The sequence below is a fragment of the Homarus americanus genome, unplaced genomic scaffold (genome assembly GCF_018991925.1).
Source record: "Homarus americanus isolate GMGI-L3 unplaced genomic scaffold, GMGI_Hamer_2.0 scaffold9830, whole genome shotgun sequence".
NCBI lineage: Eukaryota > Metazoa > Arthropoda > Malacostraca > Decapoda > Nephropidae > Homarus > Homarus americanus.
Window position 1 is genome coordinate 18,591 of NW_024714784.1, and position 19,762 is coordinate 38,352.

Here is a 19,762-nt window from a genome sequence, read left to right on the forward strand (position 1 = left end):
AAGCCAGGTACAGTGCAGTAGTTTGCCAGTATGTGAGAGAAGTGTGTTAGTGAGACAGATGTTAATATAGAGGATGTTGGATAATAGGTAAGGAATATATGTTTGATGGACCATCTTGTGTGTAGGGAGGGACTGCAGATGAGATGGAAGGTTTGACTGGTCCAAACAGTGTGACATTTGGCAAACTATTATTGGTTAGGGTATTGTGTTAAGGGCTTCTCTACCTAATTTTAACTTTAATTTCTGTTTATCAGGTTCTACACTATGGCACCAGTGAGGTCAACACCTTACAGATGAAGGTATAATGTCAGACAAGAAATCACACGAGGTTGAGGTCATGAGCAGTCATCGCGACGCTCTTGCAAAAGGTTAGTTTTGTAATGAACATAGCACGTGACAGTTTATTGATTTTCTTTAATTGCATATAACTTAGGGTCTTAATTTGTAATTGTAAGGCCAAGCAATATAGTAGCCCTCCATTTATGTGGTTGGCTCAAGTGGTTCTTGTAAACCAAAACTGTGTCTACACAAATTCAGGTCGCTCCACTATACAAAAGGATGCATTCCACAGATGTGGTGTGTAATGCAGAGTTAACTACAAGACAGTGAAGTAAAAGAGAATTTCCTGTCAAATTAGTATTGATAACTCAGTTCTCGTCCCCCTCCCATATTTTAGCTGTTTGGGCCAAATCTGTCCATGAGCGAAAAAAATTAAGGTGAGCAAAAGGTGTATAAACTTTAATCCATAGCATCCATTCTAACTGTGATAGAAAGTTAATTTGGCACCATAATGATTCCAGATAAATTTTGACTCAATGATGATGGAGAAATTGTTTTAAATTTTGTTAAGAATCTATAAAAGGAGTTGTAATCTTGGTAAAAATGCCTTGTTTCACCAACATGACCTGAATATTCATTGGAACAAAGCTAACATAGAAACACCATACTTTATATGAAATCACATTGTGTCACAGCTGAGACTGAGAGTGCACTGCTGGCAGGTGTATGAGAGCTCCCAGCAAGACCAGAATTTGGAGTATCTAGAATGAATGGCTCCTTGTCCCAGCCAGAAAAATGCGGTCAAATTTAAAACTACCAAGAGACATTCTTGGGTACATCCAGGGTGTCATCCGCCAATTACCGAGAACTGTGAAGTAAAAATCTGCAAGCCTGGGAGCCCTGTACTGTAACTTGAAAATTTGTATAATATCATTTCGTCTCTTTTATTATGGTCTTATGTATTTGTTATTTTTCTTCCTTCCAGGTCAAATGGACTGGGTGGTAGATCTTGGCAGTGGACGGGGATATTTGAGTTCATATACAGTATCAGCTTAAATGTTGTTGCTATTGACTCTAGTAAATCAAACACCTTTCTGCTCTGATTCGGAATGCCAGACTTGTGGAGGTGGCAGTTTGTTGCTACAAACTGCTCTGCAGGGTGACTTACTGAATATTCTTTGACTGAAAGTAGTTGATATTTGGTGTTTCCAATATGAGGACTCATTAAATTGCAGCAGAACCATAATTGAAATAACAGTATCGATTATATCGACTACCAAAATTATCGACATTTTCCAATATATAGCAATAAATTTATTTACAGTTGACTCACAACTTACGTGGGGTGTTCCTGGGACCTCAATAAACCAAAACCTTGTAAAGTCAGAAACACTCCTAAAAGTCTTTTAAATCGCCCAAAATATAGAAAGGAAAACTGTACAGTACTTAAATGTATTCTAAAAGACTAAAATATTTATCTTTGTGCAAAATATATGATGTCTATACAGTATTCAAATTATTCATGTCTTGCAACTATTCCAGCAATGTAATTTATATTATGCTAACTTTAGTCTGTGACATTTTATGTCAAGTTTAGTCACTTTTATTGGCCTCCAGAACCCTATCTCGTGATGTATCCCACCCTACTGTATTAGTTCACAAACCGACCATCCTGATCTAACCAGCTTATTACTATTTATATACAGTCACAGACTCCTCTCATTGTGCTATTATTTATAACAAACTCTCAGTAATGTTATGTTGTAAATCAGCTTAGCTCAGTTCTGTTATGGCTTGATATAAGTACCGTATACTGTCATGCACTTTATAGTTACACCCAACTTGAAGAGGATAGTAGGGGTAGTGGAATTGATTATTGCAAGTTGGTCTGGAGTCAGTCTTCCAGCAGAAATCTTATATTACTGTATTGATGTACAGTTGGCTACACTTTACCACATACATGCCCAATCCTCTTTATCCCTGAGGTCTGATCCCCAACTGAAGTATGAATTCACTGAGAGCGGGAGGAGCAGAGGTTGGTAGTTCTTTCTTTTGGAAGAGATTACACAATGCAGGGTAACTTTGACAATATTTACAGGTTTCTTCTGCAAAGTAATTGTCTAGCATTAGCCAGATGAAAATACTTAAGTTACAATATGTGTCTTTGCAAAAAGGGGCATTTATGAGCAAATTGATTATGTTATGTTATATGCAATAGACTCTAACTTACGTGAGGGTTACATTCCGGGAACTCACGAAGCAAAATAGTAAAGTCAGAAAACCCCAAAAATCCTTTAAATTGCCCTTAAATCACCATATATACGATACATTACACTAGAACTCATAAATTACTGTAATGTAATACTGGTCCACAATCCCTTATCCCTATTTGAGGTCTACATTCAAATTAATCACTATTATAGGGTCGGATATACGCAACTTTATGTAACGATTTTCTTATATCGCGACTCCAAAATTATCAAATTTTTCTATATATTGGCATAAATTTGTTTATTTTATTTAGGGAAATCGGGCAGGAAATATTTCAAATGTATCATGGCAAACAAATATTTGATCACCAGAGGCTAACCATGGCTGCTCACTCACACATTCACTCTCTCCGGCTGAGTGAGGATTAGAAAGCAGCCGATCCTGCAGATTACCGCTTCGGTGAGTGTAAATGGGTTGCTAGTGACGGAAAAGTGAAGTGAAGAAAATGAAAGCTTAATGGAAATGATTTAATAGTGTAACTAATATTTTTGGTGTTTGTTTATGATTGTCAAGTGAGGGTGGCAGTGTGGCCTGGTGTTCCCAGGATGGTGTGTCAGCTGCCGAGTCTAGTGTTCCTGTGTCTGGTGTTCCTTGATATTGATATTGAAACAGTCTGTTCTTGAGTCTAGTGTTCATTGGTGCTTTAGTTAGTAAGAAAATAAACTCGGTCAAGTTTAGTCACTTTTGGCTTCCGAACCTAACCCTATTTTCCCCATTGATTACATGCAATTATGCATCGAGATTTAGTATATAGCTAACATCTTTGGACCCTATCTCGCGATATATCCTGACCCTACTGTATCTTACAAGGATTCCAGCAATGCAAATTTATTCTCCTAACTTTAGTCTGTGACATTTTATAAAATAAAAATTTTAAGCCTAGAACTTCCTTCACCCCTGGAAGGAGGAGGTGATGTGTTGACAGCCAGGCAGGGGAGTAGGTGAGGTGAGGTATTCACCAGCCAGCAGGGACATTAATCCCGTACGCCTTATCTGCCATATAGAGGAGTTTAAGTTTTTCGCTATAAGATATCACTGAACTGGCCGGGGAGAATATAACTTACATTAATGGAATTTTGTAAACGAAAGTGATTAATTTGAATATAAACATGCTATAGTTTGCACTAGACAATTTTGTTTTTTATTTAGTACATATGAGTACAATAAAGGTATGTAAAATGAATAAAAATGAAATTATGTAAATCTACCCCAAAATGCACAGATTTGCATTGATAGATGAAACTATATCAGCCTATAAACAGATCTAGTTTGAGAGTTAGGGGAAGGCGGAAAATGTGAAGAAGTGAAGAGTAGAATCATCAGCATAAGAATGGATAGAATTAGTGGTAGTGTGAAGTAAATCCTTGATAAAAAGAAGGAAGAGAGTAGGTGATAGAGTGTTTTATGTTACTGACTATCCTAAATTTTGTCCATATCTCTATGACTTTCTATGTACTGTACTGAGGCATCTTATTGATTGATGGCCTTATAATAAGCATATCGGATGTCTCTCTGATTCTTCTTCATACTGACGCACAAGAGAGAGAGAGAGAGAGAGAGAGAAAGAGAGAGAGAGAGAGAGAGAGAGAGATAGAGAAAAAAAAAAAAAAAAAAAAAAAAAAGAGAGAGAGAGAGAGAGAGAGAGAGAGAGAGAGAGAGAGAGAGAGAGAGAGAGAGAGAGAGAGAGAGAGAGAGAGAGAGAGAGAGGAGAGAGAGAGAGAGAGAGAGAGAGAGAGAGAGAGAAAGAAGAGAGAGAGAGAGAGAGAGAGAGAGAGAGAGAGAGAGAGAGGAGAGAGAGAGAGAGAGAGAGAGAGAGAGAGAGAGAGAGAGAGAGAGAGAGAGAGAGAGAGAGAGAGAGAGAGAGAGAGAGAGAGAGAGAGAGAGAGAGAGAGAGAGAGAGAGAGAGAGAGAGAGAGAGAGAGAGAGAGAGAGAGAGAGAGAGAGAGAGAGAGAGAGAGAGAGAGAGAGAGAGAGAGAGAGAGAGAGAGAGAGAGAGAGAGAGAGAGAGAGAGAGAGAGAGAGAGAGAGAGAGAGAGAGAGAGAGAGAGAGAGAGAGAGAGAGAGAGAGAGGAGAGAGAGAGAGAGAGAGAGAGAGAGAGAGAGAGAGAGAGAGAGAGAGAGAGAGAGAGAGAGAGAGAGAGAGAGAGAGAGAGAGAGAGAGAGAGAGAGAGAGAGAGAGAGAGAGAGAAAGAGAAAAAAAAAAAAGAGAGAGAGAGAGAGAGAGAGAGAGAGAGAGAGAGACACCATCTAAGCTCACTCTTTTTCAGTATTCCCATAGGCAGTGTCCGCTTACATCATACCCATTGTTTAAGTCCTTTATCTCCCTCACTATCTTACCCTTTCTCTTGCTGTTCTTCAATTCTTTTGGAACCTTTCTGTATACATTCTCTCTCTCTCCTACCTGGTAATTGCTTCATCTGCCTGGCGCTGTACCCACCCATCTCATGACTTCCTCTTCCCTTTTTCTTAATGTTCCTGTTGTCAGTTTGTTTCTTTACATCTTCCATTGTTTATGTCCTGCAGTATCTTTCACTCTATCCTTTCTCTTGCCATGCACTTCCAACTCTTAAACAAATGTCAGAAACATTATGTATTAGCCTAATATATCTTTCAAAGTATACCTTGGCATTATAACATTCATATTGCATATAAATAATGGTAAAACAAATTAAAAATGAGAATAAAATTTCATCAGTGTGTGGTTGGCAGCGACCAGCTGAGTCATCACAATATGGCAGCAGCTACAGACTGTGTCGTCTGCCAGGCAGGAGGATGTTGAGGAGCGCTCCAGCATCAAGTGACACAATTTTTGAAAGACTTGTAGAAAACTGGACGGTGCAGTTATTAGCATATATGTTTTATATGACTGCAGTGGAATAGTGTGTTGAAAAGGTTAAATAAGAGATTGTTGTTCAGTGTTTGTTGCGGTGGGTACAGTTATGTTATTGTCTTTTATCACTTTACATTCCTGTCAGTCATGTGTAATCTTCACTTCATTATCTTTTGTTCTCACTTTACAGAGACACTGAAAAACTGAAACAAGTCGAACAAGACAGACTGGAAGGGAAAATTAAAAAGAAAGGGAAAACTCAAGGAAGGCTGACATCCCTGCAAGGAAGGAGAGGTCAAGAGAAGTGAGTCTGAGGAAGTGTTGGCCAAACTATTGAGCTCAGGCGGGGCTATGGTAGATATATTGGTCTGACAAGGTTCATAACTGATGATACCAATTTGCAGCAAATTGTTAAAAAGTTGTCAGTGAAGAAAGCTATGTGGGAGAAGAGTTTACGCGGTGCCACTTCAGACGGTGACAACAGTGATAAAAGGGATGATCATGCTGGGAAAGTGTACATGACTGAGAACATTGTCACACAAGACATTCACAACCTGGCTGTCAAACAATTCTTGCTGTGAACTTGAACTTACTGAAAAGATGGGAAATACATATATCAGTAAAGTAAATAATTCACAAATTCATCCTCATAAGGCTCTAGTAAATTCTATAGATGGCAATGGTATTTTGCCTGGAGCAGATGATAGTGAAGGAGGTTCTCTGGCAGTGTATAAGAGGACTACAAGTGCTCAAACAAGTGAAAGTGACGACTATCGCCTTGGGCTAGTGGGGCTCCACACGCATGTGTAATTTAGCATCCAGTAGTTTACTGATTGTTTTTGTCAAACGCTAAGATTGATTTTTTGTGTAACATTGGGTGTGTTTAATCATTGAAGAAGAATTTTCCAAGAATATTTTTGTAGAGAAACAAAATAGAAACATTGACTCCTCTTGTAAAACTTCAGTTGAAAATTACTCTGTTAATCTGTTTGATGACAAAGAACTTAATGAGTCAGGTGATGGACAGTGTCAAGTTCTGTCAGAAAGCAAATCTTTATACCCACACAGCCTTCAGGCAGTTTTCATAATCAGAGTGATGGTGCTTCAGCTATAGATCAAAAAGCTGTACCTCTGAATCCACTACATCCTTCAGAGATCCCAAACTTAGGTTACGGTTTCCCACTCAGCTCTACTCTCAAGAAAGAAAAGTTTGCTCTTGGGAGAAACTGCAGAATGTTGTCATGCCAGCCAGCAGACCGTCTGACTCAGGGTATCTCTGTAAGTCAAATAATAATGCCTTAAGTTTTTTGTAGCATAAAGTGGATGATGGGGCTTGTGTGACTTACTTCTTTCATCAGCCCCAGGTAGATTTTCACTGGTATGTCTGACCTATCTTCCACCACAGCCTCCTGTCTTCCAACACTATTTCCTTTCATTTATTCCAGTCTTCCAAGTCTGTATATATTAATATGTTTTGTATACAAGTATTATATCCACCTCTTCCTGGGTCTTCCTGGTAGTCGCTCTCCTCGTCTTCAATCAAAAGCCACATTTGGTCGTCAGTGCTCTTCCATCTTCTCCATGTGACGTGTCCATTTCTGTTTAGACAGTTTTTCTAGTAAGTAATGATGTTAGTCCAAAATTCACTTAAAGTATGATCTCTTGTTCTGCCCTTTTTCTGACTAGTATAATTAGGATAGCTTTCATTTGTGTTGCCACCATTGTGCTTTTATCCCTTGGTCCAAGTTTCAGCTCCATGTATCAACATTGTGGAATATTTGTGGCCTCGCCTCATCAGAGACATTTATCTTTCAAAAGTGGACATAAACACCTTTAGCTGACAAATATATTCTGGAATTGTTTCAGTAATATCTTCATTAAAATTCTCTGGCTGACTGAAAAAAGGCCAGTGTCAGAAAATGCCAATTTAGACTTAGGTCCATGAAGCCTGAGTTGTTGATTCCCAGGAGTAGTGCAATACAGGTTGACAACCCTTTATCCGAAATTCCGAAACCGAAAAGCTCTGAAACCGAAAAGTTTTTTTGTGGAGCAACTTTTTTTTTTTAATAGGATTAGCCCACCCAGGCATAGATCACTGACCCACATCGCCTGGGGGCGAAATATAATAGTAATACTAATTATAATAATAATAAATATTCATTGTAAATAAAAATTTAATAAAAAATACACCAAAATAAATTAATAATAATAACAATAATAATAATAAAATATAATAATAAAATTAATAAAAATAATAATTACAATACTGTATTAATAAAATAATAATAATAATAATAATAATAATATAATAAATAAATACAAGAATGAAACAAGATAAAAAGTGAGAAACACAACCTAGACCTATGAATTATTATTATTATTATTATTATTATTATTATTATATTTTTGCCTTCCAGGCCCCACTGTGGGTCAGTGACTCCTGTCCGGTGGGCTAATAATAAAAAAAAAAATTCTGAAAACCGAAAAATTCGAATGCCTCTGGCCCCAAGGATTTTGATAAGGGATTGTCAACCTGTATTGGTCCTTTGTGTCTAGGGACAAAATTTCTTCCCCACCAACTCTTATACAGGTTGTACCTCTCTAGTCCGCAACCTGAACCTGACGTGCCGACCATGGAAATTCACCCTTTTCCTGGATAGATATGACTTGTGCTTATGCGAAGCACTAGCACCACTTTCTGCTTAATGGTCTCTTTGAAGACATTTTGAAGGGTTAAATGTCGTATAGTAGCTTCTCAAATTTCGCGAAGTTTTTAATTCTAACGATTTTATTGAAACGCAAAAATAAATAAAAATTTTGACCGCGAAACTTGAATTTCGACGGGTTTGAATGGCCCGCCAACGTGCAGGACGACGTGCATAATCGTAGTAAACAGCGTCATTTCTCTTATGTACAAAAGATTCATTATTGTTTATTACTGAATGTCTTTTTATTGAATTAATGTTTATGTGTGCAAATGAGCAATACAATTCATTAATAATACGAGAATATTAAAACACACGAGGAAATGACACAGCTTTGTTTATTGATTACAAAGCCAGTGACTGACTGGTCTTCACATATAAAACTGAAGAAAATAAGACCCTGGTTGTAGCTGTAGTAAAATTAATATGGTTGTTTTAAGTAATGTTATTTAATGTTAATAAATGGAACAAAGAAGTAGCTAACGATTATGGTAAAGAAAGAGAGATCACGTATAAGCGCATGTGCACACGCTGAAAACATATTGTCATTACTTTACATAAGAATATGAAAGCAACACTTATTTACTGTTCATATAATGTTACGTGGAATATTAGAGGAGACAGACGGCTGCCGCATTGTTTATGCTAAAGCTACGAAACCAGTGACTGATTGGTTCTACATATAAAACTGAAGAAAATAAGACCCTGATTTTAGCTGTAGTAAAATTAATGAATCGTCTGCTTGTGCAATTAACCAGGCCGTTCACATATATTTATTATTTGGGTTTAAGTAACAAAACCCAAACAGTAGTTCTTGTTTTATTATAAAAGGGTTGTATATATATATTTCCTGAGTGTAGATCAACCGTAATTTCCTTGTAGAGAATGAGAAAGGGACGGCGTATTATAAACGTTAAGTCACGTCCTTATTGATATAAGTTGATGTGAGCAACTGAAGAGTGAGGGCCTCGCCAGCGGCTTACAGATATGCTGACTACGGGTCACTCCTCCTGGGAGAGTTGCCCGCCACGCAGTACAACCCATGTCATACTCATAGACAGTGGAAAGTTACAGGGAGGTGAATCTGAATATAATATCAGATGTATTGACCCATTTATATAATGCTCTGTTGATGAGACAGGGGCCCATTACATTAATGTAAAAAATGAATATGGTTGTATGAAGTACTGTAATGTTATTTAATGTTAATAAATGGAACAATATAAGTAGCTAACCATTAATGGTAAAAGTGAGACTGCAATGTAAGTGCTACATGTGAAAACATATCTTCATTACTCTACATAAGAATATGAAAGCAACACTTATTTACTGCTCATATATATTGAAGGGTTAAATGTTGTACTCTGTATAGACAAGAGAGAGAGAGAGCAGCGAACTGCGGATGTAAACAAACCTTAATTTCCAGGGCTTGTTTTTTTTATGATTAGCCCACCGGGCATAGGTCACTGACCCACATTGGGGCCTGAGGGCAAAGTTTAATACTCCTGTAATAATATTCAGATAAGTAAAAAAAAAAAAAAAAGAGCTGCCTATCTATCTATTGGACAAACTAAAATCGTTCACCGTTTCGGACCATAGAATGCCGGATTAGAGAAGTACAACCTGTATTTAGTTGTTGTTCTGCTCCACAATGAACCATTACTTACGGGTATGCCTCTTTTTATTTGTGTGTAAACCTTATTTTCTAAAAGTTCTGTCCCATTTCTGGATTATACTCAGGGTTACACAGACCAATGGTTCTCAACTTTTTTTTTTTTTACTCCTGCATGCCTTAGGTTTAGGACCAGCTTACATCATGCATGCGCCCTAACACCTACTAATTGGAGAGCACTGGCTAACAGATATACTGTATATTGTACAGTGGTCCCCAATTAACGAAAGCACAATTGGTTCCACAGTCACTGTCAGCTGTATCTATTACTCACAGACTCCACACGTCTGTGAGTCGGCTGAGCTGGGCAATGCAGTGAGTGAGGAACGCCCAGCTTGCTTTAGGCACATAATGAACCTTTACTTTTTTACCTTATGATAATTATTTTAATTTTGGGGGCACATGCAGTGTGTGTGGTGCATTTAAATTGAAATGGGCATAACCAGCCAAGTCCTATTAACGGTATATATAACCATGTAATTTATAGATGATTTAAGCGATTTTAAAGGGTAATTTTGACTGTACACATTTTTGGTTTGGAACGTAACCGCGGAGATGCATCACAACTGTATGGTGAAACTCACACCACCAACACCGTGATAGCTATAGTTGTTGTTGGTTTAGTTGTGCTTAAATACCTTAGTACCTTGTTACAGTAAACATTATAATACTTGAGTATTTTTATATTGTAACTAAAACCTTTAAGTGATTAAGGATGAACACAAGTTTGTGAGTCACATGTTATCTTGTGGAGACAGTGGCAGCCAGGCCTGCTGACTGACCCAACCAGCTGCAATCCAGATTTGACCAGCATAGATCTATATTGCAACTTATTGCAGCTTAAACATTATGTGTTTTCACAGTATTTTGCATAGTTGTGGGTTTGATATATTGTACTGTACTCTACAAAGGATTTGACTTTGGTCCATCGTGTGATCGCTGATATTTGCCTGTATACAATACTCACATATACATTTTTTTTTTTACGGGATTAGCCCACCGGGCACAGGTCACTGACCCACATCAGGGCCCGGGGTGAAAATTTAATAATAATAATAATTCATAGTAAATAAAATTTATCATAAAAAGTAAAATTAAATATTAATGGTAATAATAATAATAACAACACTGTGATAATAATAAATACAAAGAAATGCAAGAATGAGAAAATCAACAGTGAGAAACGCTATATATGTATGTTGTTTTGTCATGTAATAGAAACAATTAAGACCCTACAATTGTGTGTAAATGAGGCAGAAAGTCAGATCAGCAACCTGGGACTTGGTCACAATTTTGTGATGCCATATGGCAGCAGGGTCTACCATGAGACAACACATTATGCTGCCAATATCTTCCCAGGCGGTAGTACCTCCCTGTTGCATGTTTTGGTTTTCAAAACTTCATAAGGATTCCTAGATATGTATTATTGTCAGCACCTGTGTTATTTGATTTACACTAAAGTATATTAATTGCAGAGTGGTATTGAATCGTTATATCGTGCGGCTGCAGCTGGTGTTGACAGATAAGTGGAAGATGTATCGGGTATGGCACAGGTTACGATAGCAGCAAAATGCCAGACCTTTCCCAGAATATGCCAGTATGGCAATATCAAAGTTAGGAATTTCTATTGAGGTGAGATTTCTGTTTATGTTACTGTACATTATTGTGAGAATAAATAGAGTAAAGAAATTAAAAACACTTATTGCACTAAGAATAATAAATAGGTAAGTAGTGGCTGGAAGAGGAGGCGAAAGTGAGTGAGACCAGATCCCAATGTACTCAACATTTTATTACAGATCTCATTAGTATCATTTGGTGAGATCATTCAGTGACAGGAAGTATTGTTTAAGTAAATACTGTAGTTTTACCAGTGCAGACCTTCACTCAGTCACCCCAGGAGTCTTTTCAGGTACCCAGAGTCTGACTGTAGGGTAAAGGGATATGGTCTGTTTCACTCACTCTCTTAATATGATATACAGTATAGCCTCATGCCAGTCCAAAGAGACTTTTATATTTACCAGTCAAGTCTTCAAGTTACATCCCAGACTAACCCAATATTAATAACAATTGGTGAGTAAACAGACATCACAGCCCCTGTCAACCATAAGAGAGGGGTTGTGAGGTGGATATTTATCTCTTTAACAGACAGCTGTCAGATGTTTGCTGTGCGGCTCTAGGGAGTAAATGAAGATTCATCCCCATCTTATTAATGATATGAATACTGTACTTGCCAGTTTGGGTGCTGTTAGTTGACTTATTTTACACATAATTTCCTCCATCCCATTCTTAACTAGAGAAGAAATTGACATATCACTTGTTGATGAAATGTGGGTCAGATATAAAGGATTGAAGTGTGATATCACACTATGATTGTAAGGGAAAAAAACAGTTGACCTGGACTTACTTTTTCTACTTTAAGGTTATAAATTAGCAAGAGGAATTTTGGAGAATGTGAATCTAATTGAGGGTTTCATCACCTGCCCTAAAGCCTCACAAGACCTGGACCAACCATTGAATCAAATGGAATTTAATTTTCAGCTGTAATTCAACTTGTCCCTCTGGGTAGTGTGTGATGTTGTTAAACATGTCAAGACTCTGGAAAAGGAGACTACAGGAAGTATTTAAAATAAAGTCATATCTTCCTTTATCTTATATTGGTATCTAATACTTTATTTATTTAATTTTTTATTTTTTCTTAAAAGGTTTCACAAGAAGACTTGGAGGAATACTACCAGAATCACCTGGACAACTTGAGGAAGCTGGAATGTTTTTTCCGCGGCATCTTTGGCTCCTGTGGTGGAAGGATTAATTCTTCTCGACCGACTGGCTTATCTCAGAGAACAGGTAACACAGTCATCCTTGGTTATAGCGCACTTGGTTTTCGTGATTTTCATTATCACTCTTCCATCAAAATCTGCACACCTGCCTTTATGGCGATTTTTCAGGCCGAGAATTTGGTTATCACGATTTTCTCCAGGTGTAATGTTGACCCCTTGCTTCACCTACATCTATTGAGGATAAAATCTCTATTTACAAATTGGAAAAAACACATTTAATGGATGAAATGGATGGAGGTAACAAACTCTGAAAGCGGTTGAACAAACACAAGCACTCACACATGCCACTCATTCTGACAGACTTGCCACTCACTTACTTGACAAGTTTTACCAACCATAAAGACAGTTGAAGCTTTCAACATCACTCACAATGGATCTTGAATGTTCCAACTATAATTAGACATATCTAAGTTGCCTCAACAATTTGCAACCCCAGTTGCAATTGGGGTAATTTCAAATTCTGTGTCATTACTAAGGAATAATGAAGTCTATGGTGCACTCTAAGATTGAGAGAAAACGGAGGACTCAGGCGTCCTAGTAGAGAAAGCTGACCTATGACGGGGAATCAAATAAAAAAAGCATAGCAACACGCTTTGTGGACTACAGTATTGAGCGACTTTCATCACTTTGTAATAAACCTAGCCATGCCTGTGTGTGTTTATGATACTTACCATAACATTAAATATATCTTTTAGTGGGTCTAAATGGTCGTAAAATGGGAAAATTGGGGTTGGGTCTTGGGTGCCTGGAACCAGTTAGAATAAATCCCATGGGTTCTGTACTTTGTTATCGCGTTTAATAATACGCACTCAAGCAGTCCCAATTAGGCGTGATAACCAAGGGATGACTGTATAGTAATTTTTCTTAGCACAAAAAATAGTCTTCCTTTGATGATGAAGTTGTTTTGATGAAATAGTAATGACTGGCTGTCCCCAGAACGGTGTTTGATAAAATTTTCATAATGTACAAGGGTCAGAGGATTGACTTCTGAATGTAAAACTATAAATGCCTGCCAATGCGAGCGAGGTTCCATAAGGTCAATAGTAATATCTCCGTTAGCTGGAATTTAAATTTTCACAGAAAATCATTCCCCAAAGCTGAATTTTCTGGAAAATTCTCCTGAACTACTACTTCACCACTCGACTTATGGCCGGGGTTAGGGACCCAAATCCAGAGTTGTGAAATGAAATGTGAATAATACATAGAAAATCTAAAATGGGTGTCTCTTTTTCTTCTCAGCACCACAAACTCTCACTTTTAAGCTTGCCAGCCATTTAAAGTGAATTACAAGCGAAATTTTTCAATACACAGCGCAATCATTATAGGACTCGAAAAATATGTACAGTATTACCCGCTTTACACCGTTTCACTTTCAGCGATTTCTCATTCTGCGGTACTTTGCCAGAACCGGACTTTCACTTTCGCGGTGCATACTCATATTAGTGGTGAAGTATAATATTTTTTTATTTATTTTTTAGCTCACAAAATTCATACAAATTACCCGGCCAGAATAAATAATTTACATTGCTGCAAAATTCTTACAATATGATGATCATTTTGAATATAAACATCATAGATTTTGCATTAGACATACAAATTTTAGATCTAATGTAATAATTTGGTTTACAAAGCAAATATTTTATCTTTTGTGCAAATATATGAAGTTTACATTCAAACCCTATTCTGACAAGGAATCCAGAAATGTCAATTATATTATCCTAACTTAGTCTGAGTATTATTTATTACTAAGCGTTAAAATCTAGTGTTTTCACCCAACATTTCTCAGAGGTAGGAGCTAGTGAGCTGGGAAGAGTGGGGGGATTTGAGTCCATTATTTGAATGGACATTAACCTAGCGACTGCATTTCTCTTAAATATTAATTGTGTGAGCATACCATCATAAAATTTAGATCTTATTTTTACTACAACATAGGTATTGTGTCGGAAAAAGTGGGTTTTAGTACGTGGCCAGTCTCTATTGGAATTATTCCCATATGTTCTGTTGTTCACTTTTCTGCGGTTTTCACTTTCAGCGGTACCCTGTGAGTTCAATTGACACGTCATCGGGTAATACTGTAATTGAAAAATTTTGGTATGACTGGAGCAGTCATGTCCGGGTAATTAAGTAAGAAGGGTAGCTGTATTTTCGAGGGCACATTTTCTGGGAAATTCGAGAAAAATTTCCGTTACCGGAAAATTCGGGATGGGTTATTTTATTCTGGGTTTGAGAGTTGAAAATCAGGGGCACTTTCCATTCTAAAAAATATTCGGTACCGGAGAATTCGAGGGATATATCGCAATTTCTGGTTCGAGAAAATTTTCCTGTTACCGGAAATTTCAGAAAATTCAGGGATGAGGAGTTTTCTCCATCTTTGAAAAGTTGTTTTAGTTACCGAATCTCTCATTCCCGGAAGTGCTCTGCCAATTCTTCCAGCTAACGAGAACATCACTATCTTAAAAGTCTGACATAAGTACAACTGGTTTGTAGTATTGCATACGAGAACTAGTTTGCATGACCTAGAGGGACGCATGGGAATGGATGATGCACCCAGCCAAAGTGCTTTGAGGCGTCTGTATGCTAGCGTGCATGATCAAGTGCAAACTGTTGTTCAAGGAAAACAATTACAATGGAAGTGAAAATTGATGGAATTAAACATTCTAAAAAGGAGAAACACCTTCAGTGATTGGTAGGCGTTGAGCTTCAATCAGTCAACGGTCAGAGCAATTTTTAAAAGACAAACAGAAAATTTTGAAAATGTAAAATGATCTACCACCAGCACTCAAGTGTGACAACAAAACAAAAAGTGGATTGTTAGTGATATGGATGGAAGATCAAATTTAGAGTTGCCTCTTAAGTTTAGCCTTAATTCAGGAAAAGGTGAAGCTTGCATGCAGACTTGAAGACTAAGTGTGGTGATGAAAGTGATGGGGAAGATTTTTGTTGCTAGTAGGGGCTGGTTTAACTGGTTCAGGAGTAGGGCAAATGGTGTTGGAAAAAACACTGCCCACAGTTTGCTAGCGTTATCGGGGACTTTGAAATTGACGTTGGGGAAGTGACACGGACAGTGGTAGACCTTGAGACAAACTCCAGCTTTATATTCGTGAGGATGATGTCACACAGTTGTAGGTCTCATGCTGAAGAATTAAGCAGTGAGGACCTGACTAAACTGGACAAGCAAATTTTGTCAGAGGATGTAGAAGCTGAAACTCCAGAACCAAAGGGATTCATTACAAAAGAAATGGCAGATGGTTTCAGGCTTATTGAAGAAGGAATGTTTACATTTAAACAGCAAGATGCCAACACAGCAAGATTCACCAAGATTCATAGGGGTATTATTGAATATCTATGATGCTACAGAAAAATTTATGATGAAAAACGTCTCAGTTCAACCTACCCAATAAAGCCTCTGTCACTCCTACAAATGCCCATCTCTACATGCAAGCCAGCCCCAGGTTTCATCATAAAGTAACTTTAATTTGTACTTTCTGATTACTGTATTTTGTCATTCAATTTCTCGTTTTTTACGTAAATTAAGTACTGTATATACTCGTCTATAATCCCCTGTTTATAGAGGTCAGCCCTGATTTTTGACCAAGAAATCGTTAATTTATGATATTTCTCGTTTATAGTTAGACCCAAGTTTTTTAGGGTAATGGAACAACAAAACCTTCACTAAAACTTACTCGTCCTATAAACTGAGGCTCGCCGTGCCTGAAACACCAAGTGCGAAGGCAAATTGTTTACCATTTATTATTACGACACTTTACATTGAAAAGCGGGTAGTTTCAACAAAAATATTGTATATCTCCATTCAAGTATTTATTCAAGTCAATTAGGAGGAATATTATTGTAATATAACAGTTTTTAAACTGAAAACCATTAAGCGATTACGGTAACATCTTTTGAGCGAAAAGCGAAAGTCATTGTTTTCGTCACGATTTTATCCCATTTTCCACATAATATACGTCATTTCAGCAAAATATTACATTTCCGTTAATGCATTATATCAAGCACAGTATAATAGAATATCATTGTAATATAACAGTATTTTAACCGAAAACTATTAAAAACGAGTAACATCTCAAGAACATCGGAAGCTTAGGTAAAGTCTTTTGGTTTTCGTCATGTATTTTATCTATTTTACATTGAAATACATCACGTTTCAACCAAAACTACTATTTATTTCGAGAATATATTCATTCACGCAGTTTAGGTAAAATCTACATGTGATGTAACAGTTTCTTAACTAACGATTAGAAAAACCACGTACCCTCTTGCCCTGTTCAAGGAGAGGACTGGGAGTAGCTGTTTTGCTGATGAGACAAGGAGAAAATGATTTTGATGAATTTTAATGAAAATATTCAGAAATATGAGTAGTATTTATTCAAGTCAATTAGGATAGAATGTTTTGTAAAACAACGAACTGAAAACCATTAGAAAAGTGATTACAGTAACATCTTTTGAAGAGCGAAAGCGAAGTCATTGTTTTAGTCCACGATTTTTATCCCACTTTCACTGTAATAAATTATATTATTTCCGCAAAAATATTACATTTCGTGAATGCATTATATCAAACACAGTATGAATAGAACATCATTGTAATATAACAGTATTTTAACGAAAACTATTAAAAAAACGAGTAACTTTTCTTGAACATCGGAAAGTTAGGAAAAATCTTTTGTTTTTGTCATGTATTTTTATTTATAAATTAAAATACGCAAGCGAAAACTACTATTTTTTTCCGAGAATATATTCCTTCAGGCACAGTTAAGGTAAAATATACCTGTGATGTATCAGTATTTTAACTGGCGATCTGAAAAACACGTGTACCGTCTAGCTGATACTCAACAGCTGGTGAATTAAGTCAAGCATCGTTGTAAACAATAGAGGTTGAAGTGGATTACTTAGTATTATATTAAGTGTGAAATATCGAAAAGGTTTTTGTTACTGGTACTTTTTGTAGGTCAATGAGTACTGTGATACCGTATATGATATGATAAGTTAGCCTGTGCTAAGAACTTCAACATAGACTACTGAAAGCATGTTGTAAGGTAATTTAGCCTATTGTAAGTTGGTGAGCTTCATCTGCTGGAAGGAACTGCACAACTATTCATTACTAATTGGTACATATTTTACGTTACCATTGTTTACTGGCAGTAAATGGTAAATATTTTTAATGTCTAAAGCTAAAAGTTGCTCCTCGCCCTTCCATCATGCCACGGGTTCAACCTAACAAAACTATTACCCATGTAGAGTCGACCCCAATTTTTGCCTAAAATTTGGTCTTAATAACTCGAGCTACACATGAGTATATCTGAGAATTCAAGATGTATAAAAGGACTTGGTCTATGATATAGTGCACATAGGGTATGTGTTCTGACTTATGTACATTTCCAACTTAGAACGTCCTCAGGAGCGGAACCCATTAAACCTGGGGACCCCTTTAGTCTATGATCAGTTAAGAAGCAGACTATTATTTTCAAGATTAGAAAGATATAAACCTTTCTTTATGCATGTTCTGATAATTTGATTTAACATACAGTTGCTATCATTGTATGTCAAGAATAAAAATACTGTAATAGTAAAGATAGTTCACCATGCTCTTGTTTTACCCACAATGCACAGCTCGGTGACATCATTGTTGTAAACCGCATCATCTGGTGACTGTCTGTGCTGCGATCTGCTCCCAAACAGAGAGCACATCAGGTGTTCCGATTTCCATAGATAAGGAAACTTGTGATAAATGAATAAATACTTGCAAGCACTCTGATAAACACTACATTAAGCTAGCCAAGAACGTGTTTGAGACTTCATATTTCTTTTATGCGTGGTTTCAGGTGTCAACCAGCGCTTGTTTTAAGACATGGGGAAGATTTCATGTAGTTTCTTAATTCTGCAATGTCAGTCAACATCAGAAGACTGAGAAACATTGTTCTTGCAAGTCTGACAAAATAAAACAATAATGTTGCCCAAAATTTAAGAAAAACTAGAGTTACATCTCTTAATTCACTGGCAATGTTCGTGATGCTTAACTTCGTAAGAAACTTAATTCTGTTTTCTTCGGTATACATTGTAAGGCAATAACCAGTTGTCCAGAGTACCTGGTACCCTCAGACACCTTGCCAAAAGGGAAAATCTTTGTTGCTAATAGCTCAATAGTTGAGTTGCTTCACCCTTGTCATCAGGGAAATGCCCGGCATTCTCTTCTTCCTGAGGCGGAAAACTTCCTCCCAGAATCTCAATGTGGTTTAAACCATCACGTGACACCACTGACATGGTCTTTGATACCTGCCAGATACAGGAAAAGTGGCGAGAACAGCACCGTGACCTGTACAATGCCTTCATCGACCTAACTAAGGCCTTCAACTTGGTCAGCAGGTAAGCCCTCTGGCGTTTGACTGCCCACCATCGTCATTGTGAGGCAACTCAACTATGGCATGAACGGCAGTGTCCTGCTGTAGCACAGTCTGGGTTTCCCATCCAAATGGGGGTAAAATAAGGATGTGTACTGGCACCAACTCTCTTTTTCATTTTCTTGGATGCCTTCTTCTGTACTCAAGAATGCCAATTCAGCTGGCGGGGTGCTACATCAAGTACCAGGTGAAGGGGTCTTTTCAACATCAGACAACTCCAGGCAGTAACAAAGGTGTCAAGCCCATTACTGAACTTCAGTATGCAGACCGACCTCACCCTTGTCTCTCACACTGAACACAACCTATAGGACGGGGTTTCTAACCTATGGGTCGACCCTTCAGTGGGTCCATGAAAATAAATAAATTAGGTCATAAAATAAAAATGGTATGAAAATAAATGAAAAAAAAATAAAATGAATTACGAAAATAAATAGAAAATAAAAATAAATGCACCATAATTTAGGCTTAGTAATTGTAATGTACACTCCACAGTCTAGAAGTAACTGCCAAGAGAGCATTTCCTAAATAAAAGGAAAATTGTGAACAGTGTTTGTCTTTGATTTCCTCATTTCATAGCATTACACTTAGGTTTAATGAATTACAATTCAAATTGTTGTTCTGGCTGTGGGTCGCAGTAAAAAACGTTTGAAAAACACTGGTATAGGAGATACTGAACACCTATGCAGATGCGTATACTCACTTTGGCCTTGAGGTGAATGTATTTAAGACTCAGATTCTCTTTCAGCCTGCCCCTG

At 37.3% G+C, this 19,762-nt stretch overlaps 1 long non-coding RNA gene across 1 annotated transcript; it reads left to right on the plus strand.

Annotated features, from left to right (window-relative positions):
* Positions 1 to 1,319: 1,319 nt before the first annotated feature.
* Positions 1,320 to 12,695, plus strand: LOC121879564. Its single transcript, XR_006091369.1, has 5 exons — positions 1,320 to 1,399; positions 2,163 to 2,165; positions 5,571 to 6,658; positions 11,233 to 11,389; positions 12,460 to 12,695. It is a non-coding gene; the product is annotated as an uncharacterized LOC121879564 (long non-coding RNA).
* Positions 12,696 to 19,762: the final 7,067 nt, after the last annotated feature.